The 17,918-nt window shown below is 41.9% G+C and overlaps 1 protein-coding gene across 1 annotated transcript in view; it reads right to left on the bottom strand.

Annotated features, from left to right (window-relative positions):
* The window catches only part of SCNN1B (sodium channel epithelial 1 subunit beta), an 87,887-nt gene extending 85,306 nt beyond the window's left edge, over positions 1-2,581 (bottom strand). The window contains exon 1 of the mRNA XM_020978639.2: positions 2,243-2,581. The gene's annotated coding sequence lies outside the window, so the exon portion shown is untranslated. The remainder of the gene's footprint in view (positions 1-2,242) is intronic.
* Positions 2,582-17,918: the final 15,337 nt, after the last annotated feature.

The following is a 17,918-nucleotide window of genomic DNA, read 5'->3' as shown; positions in this document are numbered from 1 at the left end:
AGCAGAGCCAAGTCACCTCCTGCTTAGCCAACTGCAATAGCATTCTGGTTGGTTTCCATGCTAATTCATCCTCTCCTCAGCTGACAAAATATTTTTTTCCCCTTAAACACAAGTCTTCCTTAAACCCAAGTCACTCCCTTACTGAGTAAATTCCAGTGGTTCCCTATTACCTTGGTTTGGCTTTTAAAGCCTTTTACAACTCACTGTCTTCCTACTTCTCCAGTCTTCTTACACTTTGCTCTCTTCACATACTCTCCAAAGCAGTGGCTTCCTCTGCTGTTCCTTGACTGTGCATTTTCACTGACTGTCCTGGAATTCTCTCTTTCCTCAACTGCACCTCCTGGCTTCCCTTCAAATCTCAGCTGAAGTCCCACCTTCTGCAAAAAGACACTTTTCTTGGTTCCCCTCAATGCTTGCGTCTTCCCTCTGAGATCCTCTCTGATTTACACTGTTATCTTGTACATAGAATTGTTTGCATACTTTCTACCCTATTAAAATGTGAGTTCCTTGAGACTTTTTTTTTTGCCTTTCCTTTTATCCTCAGGGCTTAGCAAAGTGCCCAGTATATAGGGACTGCTTAGTAAAGCCTTGGTGAATTTCAGGATTCCTGTACCAATGAAATCATAGGTCAGGCCCCTATCCCTATGCCTTATCCTGACCTTAGAATTTGATAAGGAGAAACCATATATAGAATCCTAGTTTCTCAAATACATAGGAGCCCTTATAAATCATCTGGTATAATCCTTTCATTTTCCATATGAGGAAACTAAGGCCCAGAGAAGTTATTTGCTCAAGGTTACATAGAGAAATAGTTGCAGATTTCTCAAATAGTTGAGAAGGGGGTGGAAGGAGCAAGAGAATTTGGAACTCAAATTAAAAATAAAATTTAAAATTATTATAAATATATAAAGATATTATAATAAATAAATAATATAGTAATATTATATATATAAAATTAGTGGCAAAGCTGGCTTATAACCCAAGTCTTTTAACTCCTTGTCTTCTTTTCCCTATATTACCCTACTCTCCCAAGGGCCCAAGGGAGAGTACTTACAGGACAAACAAAATCCTAGTCTAGATGATGGCTCTTGTGGCTGAACCAGAGCAGCATTTTTGCTGTTTTTATTTTGTGTGTGAAGAACCCATTCTGCTGCTTACTTAATAAATTTTCTGTCTCAGCTTATCCTCCTGTAAGAAAAAAAGTACCCCATATAGGGATGGTTTGTGATTAAATAAAAGAATTAATGTGAGGGGCTGGAGTTGGAATACTTCTTGGAGGAGGTTTGTTCTAGATGGCCTCTCAGTCCCTTCCAGTTCTAGTTCTAGGATTCCAAGAAGATGTAAAAAGCACAGCACCATCCTGTTATTTTTCAAGTCAAGGATATGCCTTTCAGTCAACACTATACCTACAATCTACAACCTTGGCTTAATCCACTGCATATACAAACACATACAATTCCAGGAACCAGAACAGAATATTGAGGCAACTCTACCTCTCCCAAGCAGACTCGGGACACACACATAATCTGGTGTGTGTGTGTGTGTGTAGTGGTGTATGTTCTTCTAAGCATCTCCAGAAGTATATACTCCAGACCTATTCATAGCTGTCTCCTGTATCCTGCCCTCTGGTTTTTATTATTGACTACTTAATGCAAGAACTTTTAATTTCCAAGGATAGTTGGGCAAAGGGATTGGTGAAAATTTCAACAGGATGGAAATCCCTCCCCCTGCCATCGCCCTTGTGGACATCTGATTTGGCTGGGTTAAGTAGAGGTGAGACATTGGGATGGGCAGAATTCTCTTTTCATTCCCATTCCCCTCTTCTGTTTTTCCCATGACTGAGCTCTCTTTTGGTTAGCTTTACAAGACTTCAATAAGGCCAAATCGTCAGGCAAGTGGTCACTCGCTATTCACAGCTAGGGAAACTGAGGCACGGAATAGGACAAGGGTTGAGCCAGGTAACCAGGGTAGAAGTGGTATTACAACGCAGTTGTGACTTCCTTTCTTCTCGGCCCGGTCTCCTTCAGAGCCCCACACGCCCTTCCTGCACTTGACTGCCCGCTGGTGCCTGAGCTTTCCTGGGGAAAGATTCTCTCCGGGAAGGCTTGATATTCCCTTGGTCCCGCACCTCCTCCCTTCGCACTCCGTCAGGATTTAAGTGTCCCCCGTCCCCAGCAGTCCCTGGAAGCTCCCAGGATGCCAGAATCTAGATGGGTATCCTTTAGCTTGAGTGCCACCTTACCTGTGCGGCTGTGGCGGGGGCGGCTCTGGAGAAGATGCGCCTGGGCGGGGGTCAGAAGGCAGGCGGCAGGCTGGGTTAGCTCGGCTTCCTACCTTAGTCGGCTCCGCCGCTGTCCTGGGAAGGACCGAGGGAGGTAGACGAGAGGCAGGGGCGGGGAGCGCGGGGGCGGGGGAGATGGAGGAGGGCGTGGGCTCGGGTGCGCCCGGCTGTGGTCACGCGAGGGAATCCCGGGAGGGAGCGAGCTGGTTGTCTGGCTAGCGCACAGCACCGCAAAGTCCGTAGAGTTTCCGCGGCTCACTAGCTGGGTGCCGTGTTCTGGCTTGTATTGGGAGCTCCCTGTATATGACCGTGAGATCCCAGAAAGTTGCCTAAGGGAGCTCTGGTCCGGGCTGGCGGGACGTTCCTCCCTCCCCAGCTCAGCCCACTCCACCCTGGCCCTTCCCGGGCTCGGCCCGCCTGCAGCTGGGGCTTTGGCTCTACTCCCCTAACCCGAGAACGACCCACCCTGTTGCCACTGAAGCCCAGGATCCGACTTCCTAGAAGGCATGGGACTTAGAGCTCGGCGCTTGGGGTGCAGGCGAGTCAGGTCGAGTTAGAAAGGCCAGAGGCTGTTATATATCTAACTTTCCTCCAAAAGTATTCGGGCTCCTAACTTTCTGGTGGTCATATCTCAGCCAAAGGAGATGGGGGAGGGGGTGCTGGGCAGCACTCCATGGCTCACACTAGGGTTCCAGCTTGGGGTGGGGTGAGGAGTGGCCCAGGATTGGGCATTTTGTATATCTTTGTTTTGGCCCATTCCCTAGAACTTGCTAAGTACTGTGTCCTCTACATTATTTTTGGGCCCTCTGGACTTGGCAGTTGTCCTCACCTACTTTCCCTCTGTCCCATGCCCGGCCGACTTGTCCCTTTGCAGGGTGTGTCAATTTCGTGAAGGAGCACTTTGGCCGCCGAGGTTGTTTCCAAGTCAAGGTTTGGAGGTCTTGTTTTAGCAGCTTGTGTATGTGGGAAGAGAAGTGGGGGTGGAACTGACAAAAATGAGACAGAGAAAGCAAGACCAGTCCATTTCTGGTTGGCTTCATCAAGGAGAATTTATCTTTTCATCTAGAAAGAGTGGAAACAAACATCGTTAAGAATTGGAAGGCAGCTGTGAATGTAGCAGAACGAACATAGTAGCGCTATAGGAGACCTGGGTTTCTCAGTTCATTAACCATTTGGGGGGCAACTACTACATACAAGGCATATGCTAGGTCCTGGGCACCAAAGACAAACTCAAAGCCAGTTCTTGTCCTCAAAGAAGTTTACATTTCACTGAGGGGATACAATATACACACAAATAAATACACCGCAGGGAAATTTGAAGCCAGACAAAGCATCAACAATTGGGGTGATTAGCAAAGGCCATAGACTGTGCTGAGGTATTCTAATAAGCAGAGGTGAAGAGGGAGGGCATTCCAGCTATGGGAGGAAAGCTGGGTAAAGTCAGGGAAGCAGGAGATTGGATGTCATATACTGGGAATAGTTAGTGGATCAGTTTGATGAGAATGGAGAGTGTTATGAAGAAGAATGATATCAAGGAAGACTAGTAAGGCTGCAGCAACATTGTGAAGGTCTTTGAATGCCAGGCTGAGGATTTTGTATTTTATCCTAGAAACAATAGAGAGCCACTGATGATTTCTTTTTAGTAGAGGAGTGACATGGCTCTATGTTCTAGAAATAATAATTTGGTAATTGTATAGAATATGAATTGGAGAGAGGGAAAGAGCGGAAACAAGATCTGTTAGGAGGCAAAAGTTTAGACCAGAAGAGATGAGGCCTTCAACCAGGGCAAACGTGTTGGTGGAGGGAAGGGGTTAGATGCCAGAAATGAAGATAGATGCCATCAGCATAGTGTTATTGGCAGATAGGAACTTCTGAAGAACATGATCATCTGTAGGTCACATTCCCTCTTCTTTTTGTCTTCTGTGACAGTGACAAATAGCTTTGGCACCATCCCTTTCTGTTTTATACTTCAATTGATGTGACTACTGATGTTTCCATCAAGTTGGAGAAGACACCCTTTAAGACTGCATTTTGCCTTACCAAGTCAATTTGTGTGTGTGTGTGTGTGTGTGTGTGTGTGTGTCTGGTGAGGAAGCACCGTGGTGTCTTATATTCTCTGTGCTTTTCAGTCAATCAGTATAGGGAACTCTTGTAAAAAATCCTTCCAACCCTACACATCATTATTTGACAGAGTTGCCTGACTCACTGAGAAGTTAAATGACTATAGACATAATCATGGGGCTAGTACAGATCACAGGCAGTTTGCTGATTTCAAAACTGGCCCTTTAATCCACCCTGCTTCTCCCAGTCATACTCTCTCCAGCACCTATTTTTGGTCTTGTGAAAGACTGTCTGTTCTTTTTTCATTTTTTCTTCCTCAATGTTACCCTCAATGTATGTGTAAATTGTTCTCTTAAAAAATTTGTAAAGGGGAAGGGAGAAAGTGTTTATATGATGCCTACTGTGTGCCAGGTACTGGGCTAATTGCTTTTATAAATATCTCACTTGATCCTCACAATAACCCTTTGAGATGGGTGGTATTCTTATTCCCGTTTTACTGTTGAGAAAACTCACACTAGCTAGCAAGTGTTTTAGGCCAAATTTGAACTCAGGACTAGTAAGCCTAGGCCCAGCACTCTATCTATTGTGCCACTAGCTATTTCTAAAATAAATTAGGCAATCCTATTAATTGCTTTGGGGGTGGTGGTATAATGATGTCTGGATTTTTAAAAAAAATCATTTGGTACTTTCCCCTCTTTTAACAATCTGAAAATGGACTAATAGCTGCTCTGGTCTGACCTCATCTGTAATACTTTGTTCAGTTTTGAGAGTCACACTTAAAGAGACTGAAGCATGACTGGGATGGTGAAGAAATCTGACAACCATGTGTTATGGAGAAGAGACATAGAAACTAGGGACATTTAACCTGGAGAAGACCTATTAGCGTTCTTCAAATATTTAAAGGCTATTGTATGGAAGAGAGATTAGAATTTTGTCCTTCCAAAGGGCAGTACTAGGATCAGTGTAGCTACAAGGAGTTAGATTTCAACACAGGATATCTATATATGTGTACACACACAAATATACACATATACACATGATAATACACCTATGTGTACATGCATATGAATGTGCATTTATACGGATACAGATGTGCTTATGTATGTATATATGCATACATACATGTACATGTGTATAAATATAGGCATGTGTACATACACACATGCATATACCCATATGTATATGTGCATATGTGTATACCTATCCACATACACGTGTATGCGTACATAGGTACATATACATGTGTATATACATACCTGTGTTTTTATATATATATATATGTATATATATATATATATATATATATGTATATATATATACCTGCTAACATTTAGAGCTGTTCAAGAATGTTGCTGCCTTGTAAAGTAGCTCCCTGGCAATGAAAGTAATTAAACATTTGGGGAGGGTGGATTCTATATTCCTCTTCTAATTGAGTGATTGGACTAGGTGCCACCTTGATGTCATCCTTGGTGCCTCTTTTCTCTCCACTCCAGTTCATCTTCCACACAGTTCCCAAAGAGATTTTCCTAAAAAGTAAGTCTGCTCATGATACCCAGCTACCCGGTAAACTCCAGTGGCTCCCTATTACCCCTAGGATCAAATATTAAGTACTTTGTTTGGAACTGAATCCTTCACAATCTGACCCCATTCTACCATTATCAATCTTCCTATATTCTATTCTCTCCACACACTCTGCAATACACTGGCTGTTCCTCATAACACGTTGTTCTCCATGCCTTTGCAGTATCTGTCTACTTCTGAAATGTTCTCCCTCCTTACCTCTTCCTGTTAGAATCCCTGACTTCCTTCAAGAGTCAACTCAAATGTCACCTTCTACAAGGGCTTCCCAACTACCAGAGTCTTCCTTTTAAGGTTATCTTCCTCCTTCTTTGTAGATACTAAAGGTACTCTGTGTCTTTTGTAGGTACCTCTCTTTATGTTATCTCCCCTGTAAGAATGTAAGTGTCTTGAGGTCAGGGATTGATTTTGGCTTTCTTTGGATCCCCAGCACTTAGTACTGTACCTGTCACATCATGCTTAATTAATGTTTATTGAGTGATCGATTGATTAATACCCTACATCATGCTGTATGTTGCTAAGTCCATAACGTGACTCCTGTTCTCACATTTTCAGTAGGTGGTGTGCTCAGTCATTAATAGAACTGGGACTATCCCTCCCCTGGGAGTGAGCCTTCCAAAGATGTCAGACTAGATGGAAAACTAGTTGGGATTTCCTAATTTTGGGTGGAGGCTGTTCATCCTTCTTGTCTACGTAAAAGAGGCCACTTGTGTTGGGAGTTTTAAACCAAGGGAATGGGACAATGGAATTAAGGTGGGGTATTGGCAAATGGAGAGAAAAGGAAGATTGAATTTCCTTCCTCTAGAAGAAAAAAGTCTCCAGGAAGACAAAATGTCTCACATGATCATGTTGGTCACAGTTCCACGTCTACTCCTTCCCTGCCACCCCTGCCTCACCAACCACTCACAGACACCCAATAAGTAGATCCTTGTAATAGCTACAGCCAGAACTGCTGGCCAGGAGCCCTCAGCCTGAGGGGTCTCCTTTTGGTTATAAAGTTTGTCGTCTGGCCTTCCAACCAAATTCCTGGCCTTCTGCCCTGCATTGAAGTCTTCCCTGAGATTAGTGTAAGCAGCCTCTGGCCTTATAGCCTTCTGCTGGGACCACTGCCAGCTCCAAACTGAGGTCAAATTTTCATATTCTGGGTTTTTATAAAAGCCTCTGTGAATCTCCAATTGCTTTACCAAACATTTCTCTTTATGGTTCTTCCCGGTTCATTCCTCCCCTTCAACTGGTCTTTACTTTCTATTTCCCTGAAAATCTGTCCTGATTTATTGTAAGCTCCTATCAAACACTGGTCAAGTTTAACTTTCATTCTCAGAGAGATGACTATATGGGTCCAGAGCATACATAATAAACTACTGTAGCTCTTAGTGCAAAGGACAAGAACTCACCCATACCTTTCCACTTCTCTCAAAGAGTACTGACTCTGGAGTCAGAGATCTTGGGCTCAAATTCTGCCTCAGAAGTTTACTGTATGACCTTGGGCAAATCACTTACCCTCCTCATCTGTAAAATGTGGGAGATAGACTATGTGGTCCATGATGTCCCTTCCAGGTCTGGCTCTGTTATTCTGCCTCCACTGTCCCTGGGTGCCTAACCTCAATAGTTAGGTGGTACGGTGGATAGAGTGTTGGACTTGGGGCCCGGAAGACCTGAGTGAAAATCTAGCCTCAGATAATTTATTAGCATTGCAACTCTGGACAATCATTTAACCTCTTTCAGCTTCAGCTTTCTCGTCTCTAAAGTAGGGATAATAATAGCACCTACCTCACAGGGTCATTGTGAGGATCAGATGAGATGAGGCTTGTAAAGTGCTTTGCAAACCTTAAAGTAATTATATAAATGGGAGAATTTTTGAAGTGTGAAATTTAGAGCTAGAAAGATGGCCCACAACACACCTGACTGCCACTGAATGAGATTAAAATAGAATTGGGAAATATTTAACCAAATTAATGCAATAAAACAATATATAATAAAATTAAAATACCATAAAATGTAGATATTGCATTTTAAAGCTAAGTCAATATACACAGCCCAGAGAGATCCTTGTGTAAAGTTTGACCCCACTGATTTAATACTATATTCTCATTTTACAGATGAGAAAACTGAGGTGCAAAGAGGTTTGACTGAAACATGAACACAGAAGGAATCTAACCAGGATTCAAATCCTCATGGTCTGGCTTTAAATTTAGTGCTCTTTCTACCGCAATGGGGCAGGTTTGCCATTATGAAGGTTTCCTGATGGTGAAAGCTGGGAGTCAGGGTCTGGGTCCCTCATTCTTTTGAGTGGTTTTGTTTCCTTCTTAGTTAAAGAATGTAGGTGTGGCTCACTTTCAACCAGGGCACAAGTCCCTCGGAGATAGCTGTTCCATGAGGGGAGTTGGATTTTTTTTTCTTTTAGCTGCATTATCTTTCACCTAACCAGTTCTGGCCAGATTTCTGACTTGAAACCTCATAACCAAGCTTGAGTCGGGCTCACAGAGCAGACCAGGCAGTGTGAAGAAGAGGCCAGTGGTTGTGGGCCTTGTCAAGCGAGTGGGTAGATTCGAGGGGAGATATGAAAGGGGTGTTATGAGGGGGGATATGAAGAAATGCTTTCAAGATAGCTGGGCTTCTTTTGAGTTCTTTGAATGAAAAGAATTTTATTTTTTATTCCTTTTTTTTTTCCTTCTGGCAATTGGGGTTAGGTGACTTGCCCAGGGTCACACAGCTAGTAAGCGTCAAGTGTTTGGTCTGAGGTCAGATTTGAACTCAGGTCCTCCTGACTCCAGGGCCGGTGCTCTATTCACTGCACCACCTCTGCCCATTATTTTTTATTTGAACTTAACTTTACATGACCACAAATTTAGTTAACTATATATTTTAAACTATATTTTTGAAAGCAGCTAGGTGGTAAGGAAGGCCTGAGTTCAAATCTGATCTCAGATACTAGCAATATGACCCTAGGCAAGTCACTTAGCCCTGTTTGCCTCAGTTTCCTCATCTGTAAAATGTGCTGGGAAAAGAAATGGCAAACCACTCTCATATCTTTGCCACTCTGGTATCTAGTATCATGACCCAAATGGGGTCATGAAGAGTTGGGCATGACTGAATAACTTTTTAAAAATGAACTTTAACATGTAATTACTATAGAACATATTACTCTGTATCCCCTTCCATTCTTTTTTGCCTATTTATTCCTGTACTTGTGTGTACCTTTTATCTTTTTATCTAGTCATAATCAGTATGTTCACTGTTATTCTTTTCTCACTTTCTTTGCTTTGTATTATTTTATGTCTTTTTTATATTTGAAGTTAGAGGGGCTGGGTTAGAATCCAAGCTCTGCTGTTGTCACCTTGGACAATTCCTTTCCAAGCTCTGGAGCTCAGATTCCTCATCTATAAAATAAAAAGTTGGTCTAGATCAGCGGTTTTCAACCTGTTTTGTGTCATGGATCCTTTAACAGACTGGTGAAGCCTATGACCCTTTTCTAAGAATAATGCTTTTAAATGACTGAGGAATATACTGAGTTTCTCTTAGAATTTAATGAAAACAAAAATGTATTTTTTTTTGCCTCCATCCAAGTTTACAGACCCTCTGAAATCTCTGTGTGGATCCCCAGGTTAAGAACTCTTGATTTAGGTGATTTCAGAGTTCTTTCTGAATTCTAAATCCTATGATCTTGTAAAACTATTTCTACTATAAGTCTAAATCCTGTGATGTTTGCCCAGAGGTTTTGTGGCATGGTGAAAAGAAAGCTGTGTTGGTGGAGCAGCTAGGTGGCACAGCGGGGGCAGCTAAGTGGTGCAGTGGATAGAGCACTGGCCCTGAAGTCAGGAGGACCTGAGTTCAAATCCGGCCTCAGACCAAACACTTGACACTTACTAGCTGTGTGACCCTGGGCAAGTCACTTAACCCCAATTGCCTAAAAAAAAAGCTGTGTTGGGAGGAGCTGGCTTTATGTCACAGCTTTGTCATCTATTATCTGCGTGGCCTTGGGTGAGTCATTTAACAATAACTAACATTTATTAATATAGTACTTATTATGTGCCAGGCATTGTGCTAAGTGCTTTATGATTGTAAAAATTATCTCATTTGATCCTCACAATAATCTTGGGAGGTAGGTGCTATTATTATCCCCATTTTACACATGAGGAAACTGGGACAGAGAGGGGTTAAGTGACTTGCCCAAGGTCACACAGCTAGTAAGTATCTGAGGCCAGAGTTGAACTTGGGTCTTGACTCCTGGCCTAGTACTCTATCTAGCGGGCTACCTATAGAGCCGGACCTCTCTGGAACTCAGCGTCTGCATTTCTAAAGTGAGCTCTAAATCTATGATCCTAAGGGATTTCTTTGTATTGCTCATCTTTGTCATTCTTAATTGCATAGTAATATTTCATTACATGGCTATACCAGTTTGTTTAGCCATCTTCCAGCTCTGGGTTTTTTTTCTTTTTTTGGTAATAAATTGCTATATTGCTGTCCAAAAAATAAAAACTCTCACCATTTTGCAGTTCTACCATCCATGTATATGTGTATCTGTTTCTCTATGATTCTGCCTTGGTCGAGTTCATCATTTTTGCCAACTTGGTGGATGCCTTCTTTGGTATTTAGCATAACTGAATGCTGCCGTTTTTAGGGGAATAGGAATGTGGTCATGAGCATTTGGGAGAGAGTACAGCATCCTTTGGAGATGCTATACAACAGAGATTTTGTAATTGTGGGCAGTTTTCCAACCGTTAAACTTCATAATTTTCTATGGGGATTTCATAGGGCCCCAGAAGCCCAGTTCCTTTCTGGGTCAAGACTGAATTGGGAAGGGTTAGACAATTGTTTGATGCAGAAGGGAAGCCAATAGTGAACACCCATGGCTTTAGCTATGGATTACTGTGTCTCTAGCAGATGGTTCCTAAAGCTTTGAGGAAACAGATGGAGAGGGGCTATTGTAGGACCATGGGTGAATGCTAATTTATTTAGACTTTCCTTGGCAGAATGGGTAGATGAGAATGATTGGTTCCAGTGACCAAGAAGGCAGCTGAAGCAGGCACTGTGTCAGGCACTAAAGACACCAAGGTAATCCACTGCATCCTGAACCACTGCCAGTTGGACTTTTGTCCTGCTACTGGACTTCAATGACTCTGTAAGAGAGAGTGAGGCTGATGACTTGGTACGGCTCTGCCTCACTTAAATCCAATTCATAAGCGAGTCAAGATATCACCCTGTCATGTCATTGGTCTCTCCAAAAATGAAGGGCACACAACAACAATTTTTATGGAATCAGAGAATAGCCAGACTAGAACATGACCTTCAAGCATCATTCTTACTCCAAGCCATACTTCCCCTCTCCAACATCCTCAAGGAGTTATCTTACCTTGGGCAAGAAAAATTTGCATTCCTTCTAAGGTCTTTTCCCCTCTAGAATTCTCTCTGACACAGTCCCCTCCTCTCCTTCTTCCCTCTCCTTGAGAGGTATAAGGAATCTTCTGCATCAGAAATTATGAGTTTGGGGAACCCCTGATTTGCTAGACTGAGCCACCTCTCAAAGATCCAGAATTCACGTCCAGCCCCGTGGGAAGTTGCCCTGTCGAGCAAATCAGGGATTCCCCAGATCACAGCTACTACACTTTGTAGGTGGTATTATTAATGAGGCTGTCTCATTTTTTCTATTTAGAGCATAGGCACTTCAGTGCACGTGGGAGGAATCCCTTTGCATCTTGTGACATTTCCTGTTTGCATTCTTTGCAATAGCTTATAATTATCTGTTGTTAACCTTGACCTCCAAGACTGGAAGATTTCTCCACCCCCTACCCCCCTCCAAATATTATAACCCTCAGTTTGGCAGAACTGCTGGTGTTAACCAACCTGCTCGGTCTTTGTGATTTTCTTAACAGACAAGTCTCAGCAGGCTTGAAACAAAACTAACAGGCATCTAGCAAGAGTAGTGAGGCCCAGTCGACATGGTGGTAGAAACATTACAGAGCGTTCTCCTCTCTGGAGGCCTAAATGTTTCTGGGCACCTTCTGACATTTTTGGAAGGGGTCTGCCAGCCAGGGCCTATGACAGGGTCTGGTCTCAGAGAAGCCAGGTCCCTATTCAGGTTCCTTTAGTTACCAGCTGTGGAATGTTGAACAAGTCACATCATGGGACTTAAGTTTCCTCCTTTGTAAAATTAGGATAACAATAACACTCGAACAACTCACCCAAGGAACAAAAGAGATAATGTATTCTAAAGTACTTTGTAAGCCAAGGAGTGATTTGCAAATTAACTATTAAGTAACCATTTAACCTTTGAGTCAGAACATCTGAATTTGGGGAGTCCCAGCTTTGACACACACTAGCTTTGATCTTGGGTCCCTTAGTTCCTTACCTGTAAAATGAGGCCATATATATATATATACATATTTATGTATATATATATATATACATATATATATACATACATACATATATATGTATATATACATATATGTATATATACATATATATGTATATATACACATATGTGTATGTATGTATGCACACATATATGTATGCATGTATATGTATTCATATACACATGTATATGTACACAAACATGTGTAATGTATTTTATATAAATATATAAAATCCTACTTGCTAGTGCCCTCCCCCACTTGCATTTATTATCTTTTAATTTATTTTGTATATACTTATCTTTGTACTTGATGCTTCTCCCTTAAATTCCTTGAGTTGTTCAGTTGTTTCAGTCATGTCTTACTCTTCGTGACCCCATATGGGGTTTTCTTGGCAAAGATACTGGAATGGTTTGCCATTTCTTTCTCCAGATCATTTTTATAGATGAGGAAACTAAGGCAAACAGGGTTAAGTGACTTGCCCAGGGTCACATAGCTAGTAAGAATCTGAGGAAGGATTTGATCTTCCTGACACCAAGTCCACTGTCCCACATAGCTGCCCAACCTTGGGAGTAGAGACTTTTATTCCTTGCATTTGTATCTACAGATGCTAGGATTGTGCCTAGCATATAGTAGGCCTTTAACAAATGCTCTTTCCTCTGGCTCCAAGAAGCTGTAGTATTTGTAGTGACCATACCCTAGTAAAACTGTCTTAGCAGTGAGGCTAAATCAGGCTGAGGGTAACCAACAGTCCTCAAATCTACCTGTGAGGGGGCAGCTAGGTGGCTCAGTGGGTAGAGCGCCGGCCCCGGAGTCAGGAGGACCTGAGTTCAAATGTGGCCACAGACACTTGACACTTACTAGCTGTGTGATCCTGGGCAAGTCACTCAACCCCATTGCCTAGCCCTAAAACAAACAAACAAACAAAAAATCTATCTGTGAGTTAGGAAGATGTCTCCCCCAAGCATGTGAAGACTTTCCCAGGCAAAATGGGCAGATGAGAACAATTTGTTCCAATAGCCACGAAGGTGGCTGAAGCAGGCTCTATGGAGCACGTAGAACTTGGTCAGACGTCAAAGATGCCAAAGTCATCCACTGCATCCTAGGCCGTTACCAGTCATCTTGATTTTTGTCCTGCCACTGGGGCTTCATTGACCCTGGAAGAGAAAGTGAGGCTGACAACTTTGTGCAACTCTGCCTCACTTAAATCCAGTTCACTTGCAAGTCAAGACATCACTCTGGGATGTCATTGGTCCTTTTTGAAAATGAAGAACGAACAACAACAACATATATTGTTGTTCCCTGATAGAAAGTAAGAGCCTTGAAGGTAAGGACATTTTTTCCATTTTTTCCTTTATATCCCTGGCGCCTAACATAAAAACACTTAATAAATGCTTTTTGAAGGGATGGATGGATGGATAGCTGAATTGGCCCCTTCCTTCACTGATGTTCCGTATCCTTGTGAATTCACCCTTCCCAAACCACTGAGGTCTCCTGCTCATCCTTTTTCTCTCAGTACATCCTGGACTAGCTGTTGGCAAAAGACCTTTGGGAGGGGAAAGTGCTAGGATAGTCCTTTGCTGCACTGGTATTAAGGGTCAAGCACGGTAGGTAGTGGTGGGAGTGTGAAGCATATTCTAGTGCCATGCTGCAAAGACCAGCACATTTCTTTCTGATCCTCCCTTTAAACAGTAATCACCCACAAGAGCAGTGTTTATGGGAAGCAGCCAACTCCACCTCCATCTCATAAGAGTTCTTTAGACTTCTATAGAGCCCTTTCTCTGAATTGCTGGTGGCTTTAGGATGGATAAAGCAGCTCAGCAGGTAATTTGGAGTCAGTGGACCCTGAAAGTGACCTTAAGCTGACATGGCATCCTCCTGTCTTGTCCTTCCATCCAGAGATGCTTATTGTCTAAGCAGAGGCCTCCTGTTGAAAATACAGCTGAAGGATATGGATTAGAGAGAAGCCTACCTGTGGTTGTCTCTTTCCCTTCCCCCCTCCCCATTACCTCTACCTCCACCTTATCTCAGAAAATGCCAGCTCTTCCTAGTTTTGCTCATAGCACCATGAGTATGCTGTTCATGTAATAACTAGCGGTGAAATAAATAAGAAACCAGATGCTCAGAACCATTTCACCTTGAAACTGACTCCTAGCCCCAAACACCAGGTGTTCCCAAACCCACCTGTTTTCTTTTTGCTTTGTTTTCTTTATATTTTGTTGACTCTGACATAGTGGATTAGCATCACTGACCATGTTCAGTAAAGGACTTAGCACAAGATGGGAGAAACGTCAGACCAGAACTGTCAAACTGGAAGGATCCAGCCTTAGTTCTAGTTGAAGCATGATTTTCTTTTTGAGGCATCAGATCCTTCTTGTAACTGGTCTAAGGGACCATGACCTTGACCCAATTAATGCTTTCTAAACCTCATTAATCACTAAACTCTCAATTCCAAATATCTCGGCAAGTCTCTTGACCTTAGCTTTGGATCTTTCTTGATTTCCTTGACGCAGAAGTCATTATCTTCTTATTCTAAACCTAGCCCTTCTCAAAATGTTCCTTTTTCTGTTGAGGAAATCATCATCCTTCTGGTCACCTGGACTTGCAACCTTTGACTCATCTTTAACTTTTCCCCTTCATATTCAATCATTTGCTAAGTCTTATCAATTTTATCTCTAAAATTTTTCTCTAATATGTCCTCTTCTCACTTCTAATGCCACCACTACCTCCCTAGTTCAGGCCCTCATTATCCCAAGATGGGACTATTGCATAGGTCTCTTGATTAGTATCTCTGCTTCCAGTGTCTCCCTTCTCCAATCCATTCTTTACCCAGTTCCCAAAATAATCTTCCTGAAGCGTGAATCTGATCCAGTTACTCCTCTACTTAAGACAATTTTTGGGTATTATACAGAAATGCTGGTGATCTGCATGGGTTTTTTAAAATATTCTGTAGTTTTGCTGATATTGTTACTTGTTTTGAGTCTATTTTAAGATAATTGTTTATGGTTCTCTAAGCAAACCATCGTATCATCTGCAAAAAGTGTTAATTATTTTTTTCTTTGCCTATGTTTATTCTCCGCTAGTTTTTTTCTTTCCTCACGAAACTTTAATGGTGCTGTTTTGCCTCTAAAATAAATTACAAACCTTTTCTGAAGAGGATTAAAGTCCTTGACAGTCTGGCTTCAGCCTAGCTTTCCAGATTAATTTCATGTCATTCCTCTTCATGTATTCCATGTTTCAGCCAGACTGGTCTGGCTGTTGTTTCTTGAACTGGATACTCCATTTCCTGCCTATGAAAGCCTTTGCATAAGCTGTCCTCCATGCCTGAAATAGACTTGCTTCTCACCTTCACTTCAGAATCTCTATCTTCCTTCAAGACTCAGTTCATTTGCCATCTCCTCAAAGAACCCATTCATGAGTCCCTTAGTTGCTAGTGCCTTTTTCTTCCTCAAATGATTGTGTATAGTATAAATGTATCTGTTTACATGTTATTTCTCCCAAGGAAAATGTAAGCTCTTTGAGGGCAGGATTGTTTTTGGTTTTGTCTTTTTCATTTTGCCTGGCACCTTGCATATTATAGGTGCTCAGTAAATGCTTTTTGGATTGGATTGAATTGAATTGGAGATCTGTTACACTCAGTCCCCCAGACACCTTTTCCCCTTCTTCTGACACTGATTAGTCTAGTACCCATTCCTTTACTTTCTTACCCCTGGCACCAGTCATTCTAGACCATAAGGGCACATTTTCTAGGGTTTGTTTAGATTGGAAAAAAACCACTATCAACTCATAGGATTTTAAATCTAGAGCTGAAAATTATCTAATCCAAACTCCTCATTTTACATATGAGGAAACTGAGGCTCAGGTAGGTTAAGTGATATGTGCCCTTGGAGAATGTGTTGTATGACCTTTCAAATGCACAAAGATATAATTTGAATCTAGATCCTCAGATTCCAGAATCAGTTATCTAATTCAGAAATAATATGCTATCCATCAACTGGGAAATGGTTGAACAAGTTGTGGTGTATGAATATAATGGAGTACTATTGTGCTATAAGAAATGATGAGCAGGCAGATTTCACAAAAACCTGGAAAGGCTTGTATGAACTGATGCTACGTGAAGTGAACAGAATCAGGAGAATATTGTACACAGTAACAGCAACATTTTGTGATGATCAACTATGATTGACACAGCTCTTCTCAATGATCCAAGACAATTCCAAAAGACTCAGGATGGAAAATGCTATCCATATCCAGAGAAAGAACTGCTGGAGTCTGAATGCAGATTGAAGCATACTATTTTCACTTTCTTTATTTTTTCATAGTTTTTTCTTTTTGTTCTGTTTCTTCTTTCACAACATGACTAATAGGGAAATATGTTTTATGTGATTGCACACAAATAACCTATATCAAATTGCTTACCATCTTAGGGAGGAGGGAGAAGAAGGAGGGAAGGAAAAAATTTAGAACTCAAAATTTTATTTAAAAAATGAATGTTAGAAAGTCTTTACATGTAACTGGAAAAAAATACTATGTAAAAGAAAAAAAGAAATAATATGCTAGTGTAGGGTGATAAGATATATGTATAAAAGATTCTAGTCACCATCACAGGCTAAATAGTAGTTAAACATTCAATCTATTTTATCAAGCTGAGCTTGATTCCCATGATTCTCTGTAGGCTAGGGGTCATAATGTCTGCTTCCATCATGGCCCACCCTCTGCACCCCTCAAAATGGTGCTATTCTTTTTTTTTTTTTTAGGCAATCGGTGTTAAGCGACTTGCCCAGAGTCACCCAGCTAGTGTCAAGTGTTTGGTCCGAGGCTGGATTTGAACTCAGGTCCTCCTGACTTCAGGGCTGGTGCTCTATCCACTGTGCCACCTAGCTGCCCCCAAATGGTGCTATTCTGTAACAGAACCTCCCCTCCTCAACTCAAATGTGAATTTCACTCACTTGGGCACATTTAATTATCTCCTCAGCTCCCATGGATTCAATTTCTATCTCAATGCAGATGACTCAGATCTGTTTATCCAGCACTAACTTCTCTCTCTGACCTCCACTCACATCTCCAACTATCTACTGGACATCTAGAACTGGCTGTTTTATAGACATCTTAAACTCAACATGTTCTAAACTGAACTCATTATCTTTCCTCCCAAGCCCTCTCCTCTTCCTCATTTCCTTATTATTGTCCAGGACACCACCATTCTTCCAGTTACCCAGGCTCCCAACCTAGACTTCATCCTTGACTCCTCATTCTCTCATCTTTAATATGCAATCTGTTCCAAGTCTGGTGGATTCTGTGTTCAAAAACATCACTCAGTGCCCCCTTCTCTCCTCAGACAGTGCCATCACCCTGGTGATTGTTGCCTCACCCCTCTACTAATTCAGTAGCCTTCTGGTTGGTCTCCTTGACTCAAGTCTGTCACCATTCTGCTCTGTCTTCCACTCATCACTCAAAGTGAATCTTCCTAATGCTCAGATCTAACTATGTCACTCCTCTACTCAATAAACTCTAGTGACTCCCTATTGCTGCTATATAAAATCCTCTATTTGGCTTATGAAGCCTTTAATAACTTAGCCCTTTCCTACTTGTCTAGCCTTCTTATATCTTACTCCCCTCCACATACCTCCTATGGGACACTCCAT

This window comes from Phascolarctos cinereus, unplaced genomic scaffold (genome assembly GCF_003287225.1).
Source record: "Phascolarctos cinereus isolate Bilbo 61053 unplaced genomic scaffold, phaCin_HiC Scaffold_4;HRSCAF=312, whole genome shotgun sequence".
Lineage (NCBI taxonomy): Eukaryota > Metazoa > Chordata > Mammalia > Diprotodontia > Phascolarctidae > Phascolarctos > Phascolarctos cinereus.
Note: the sequence above shows the minus strand (reverse complement) of the source record. Positions and strands in the feature narration are given on the sequence as shown.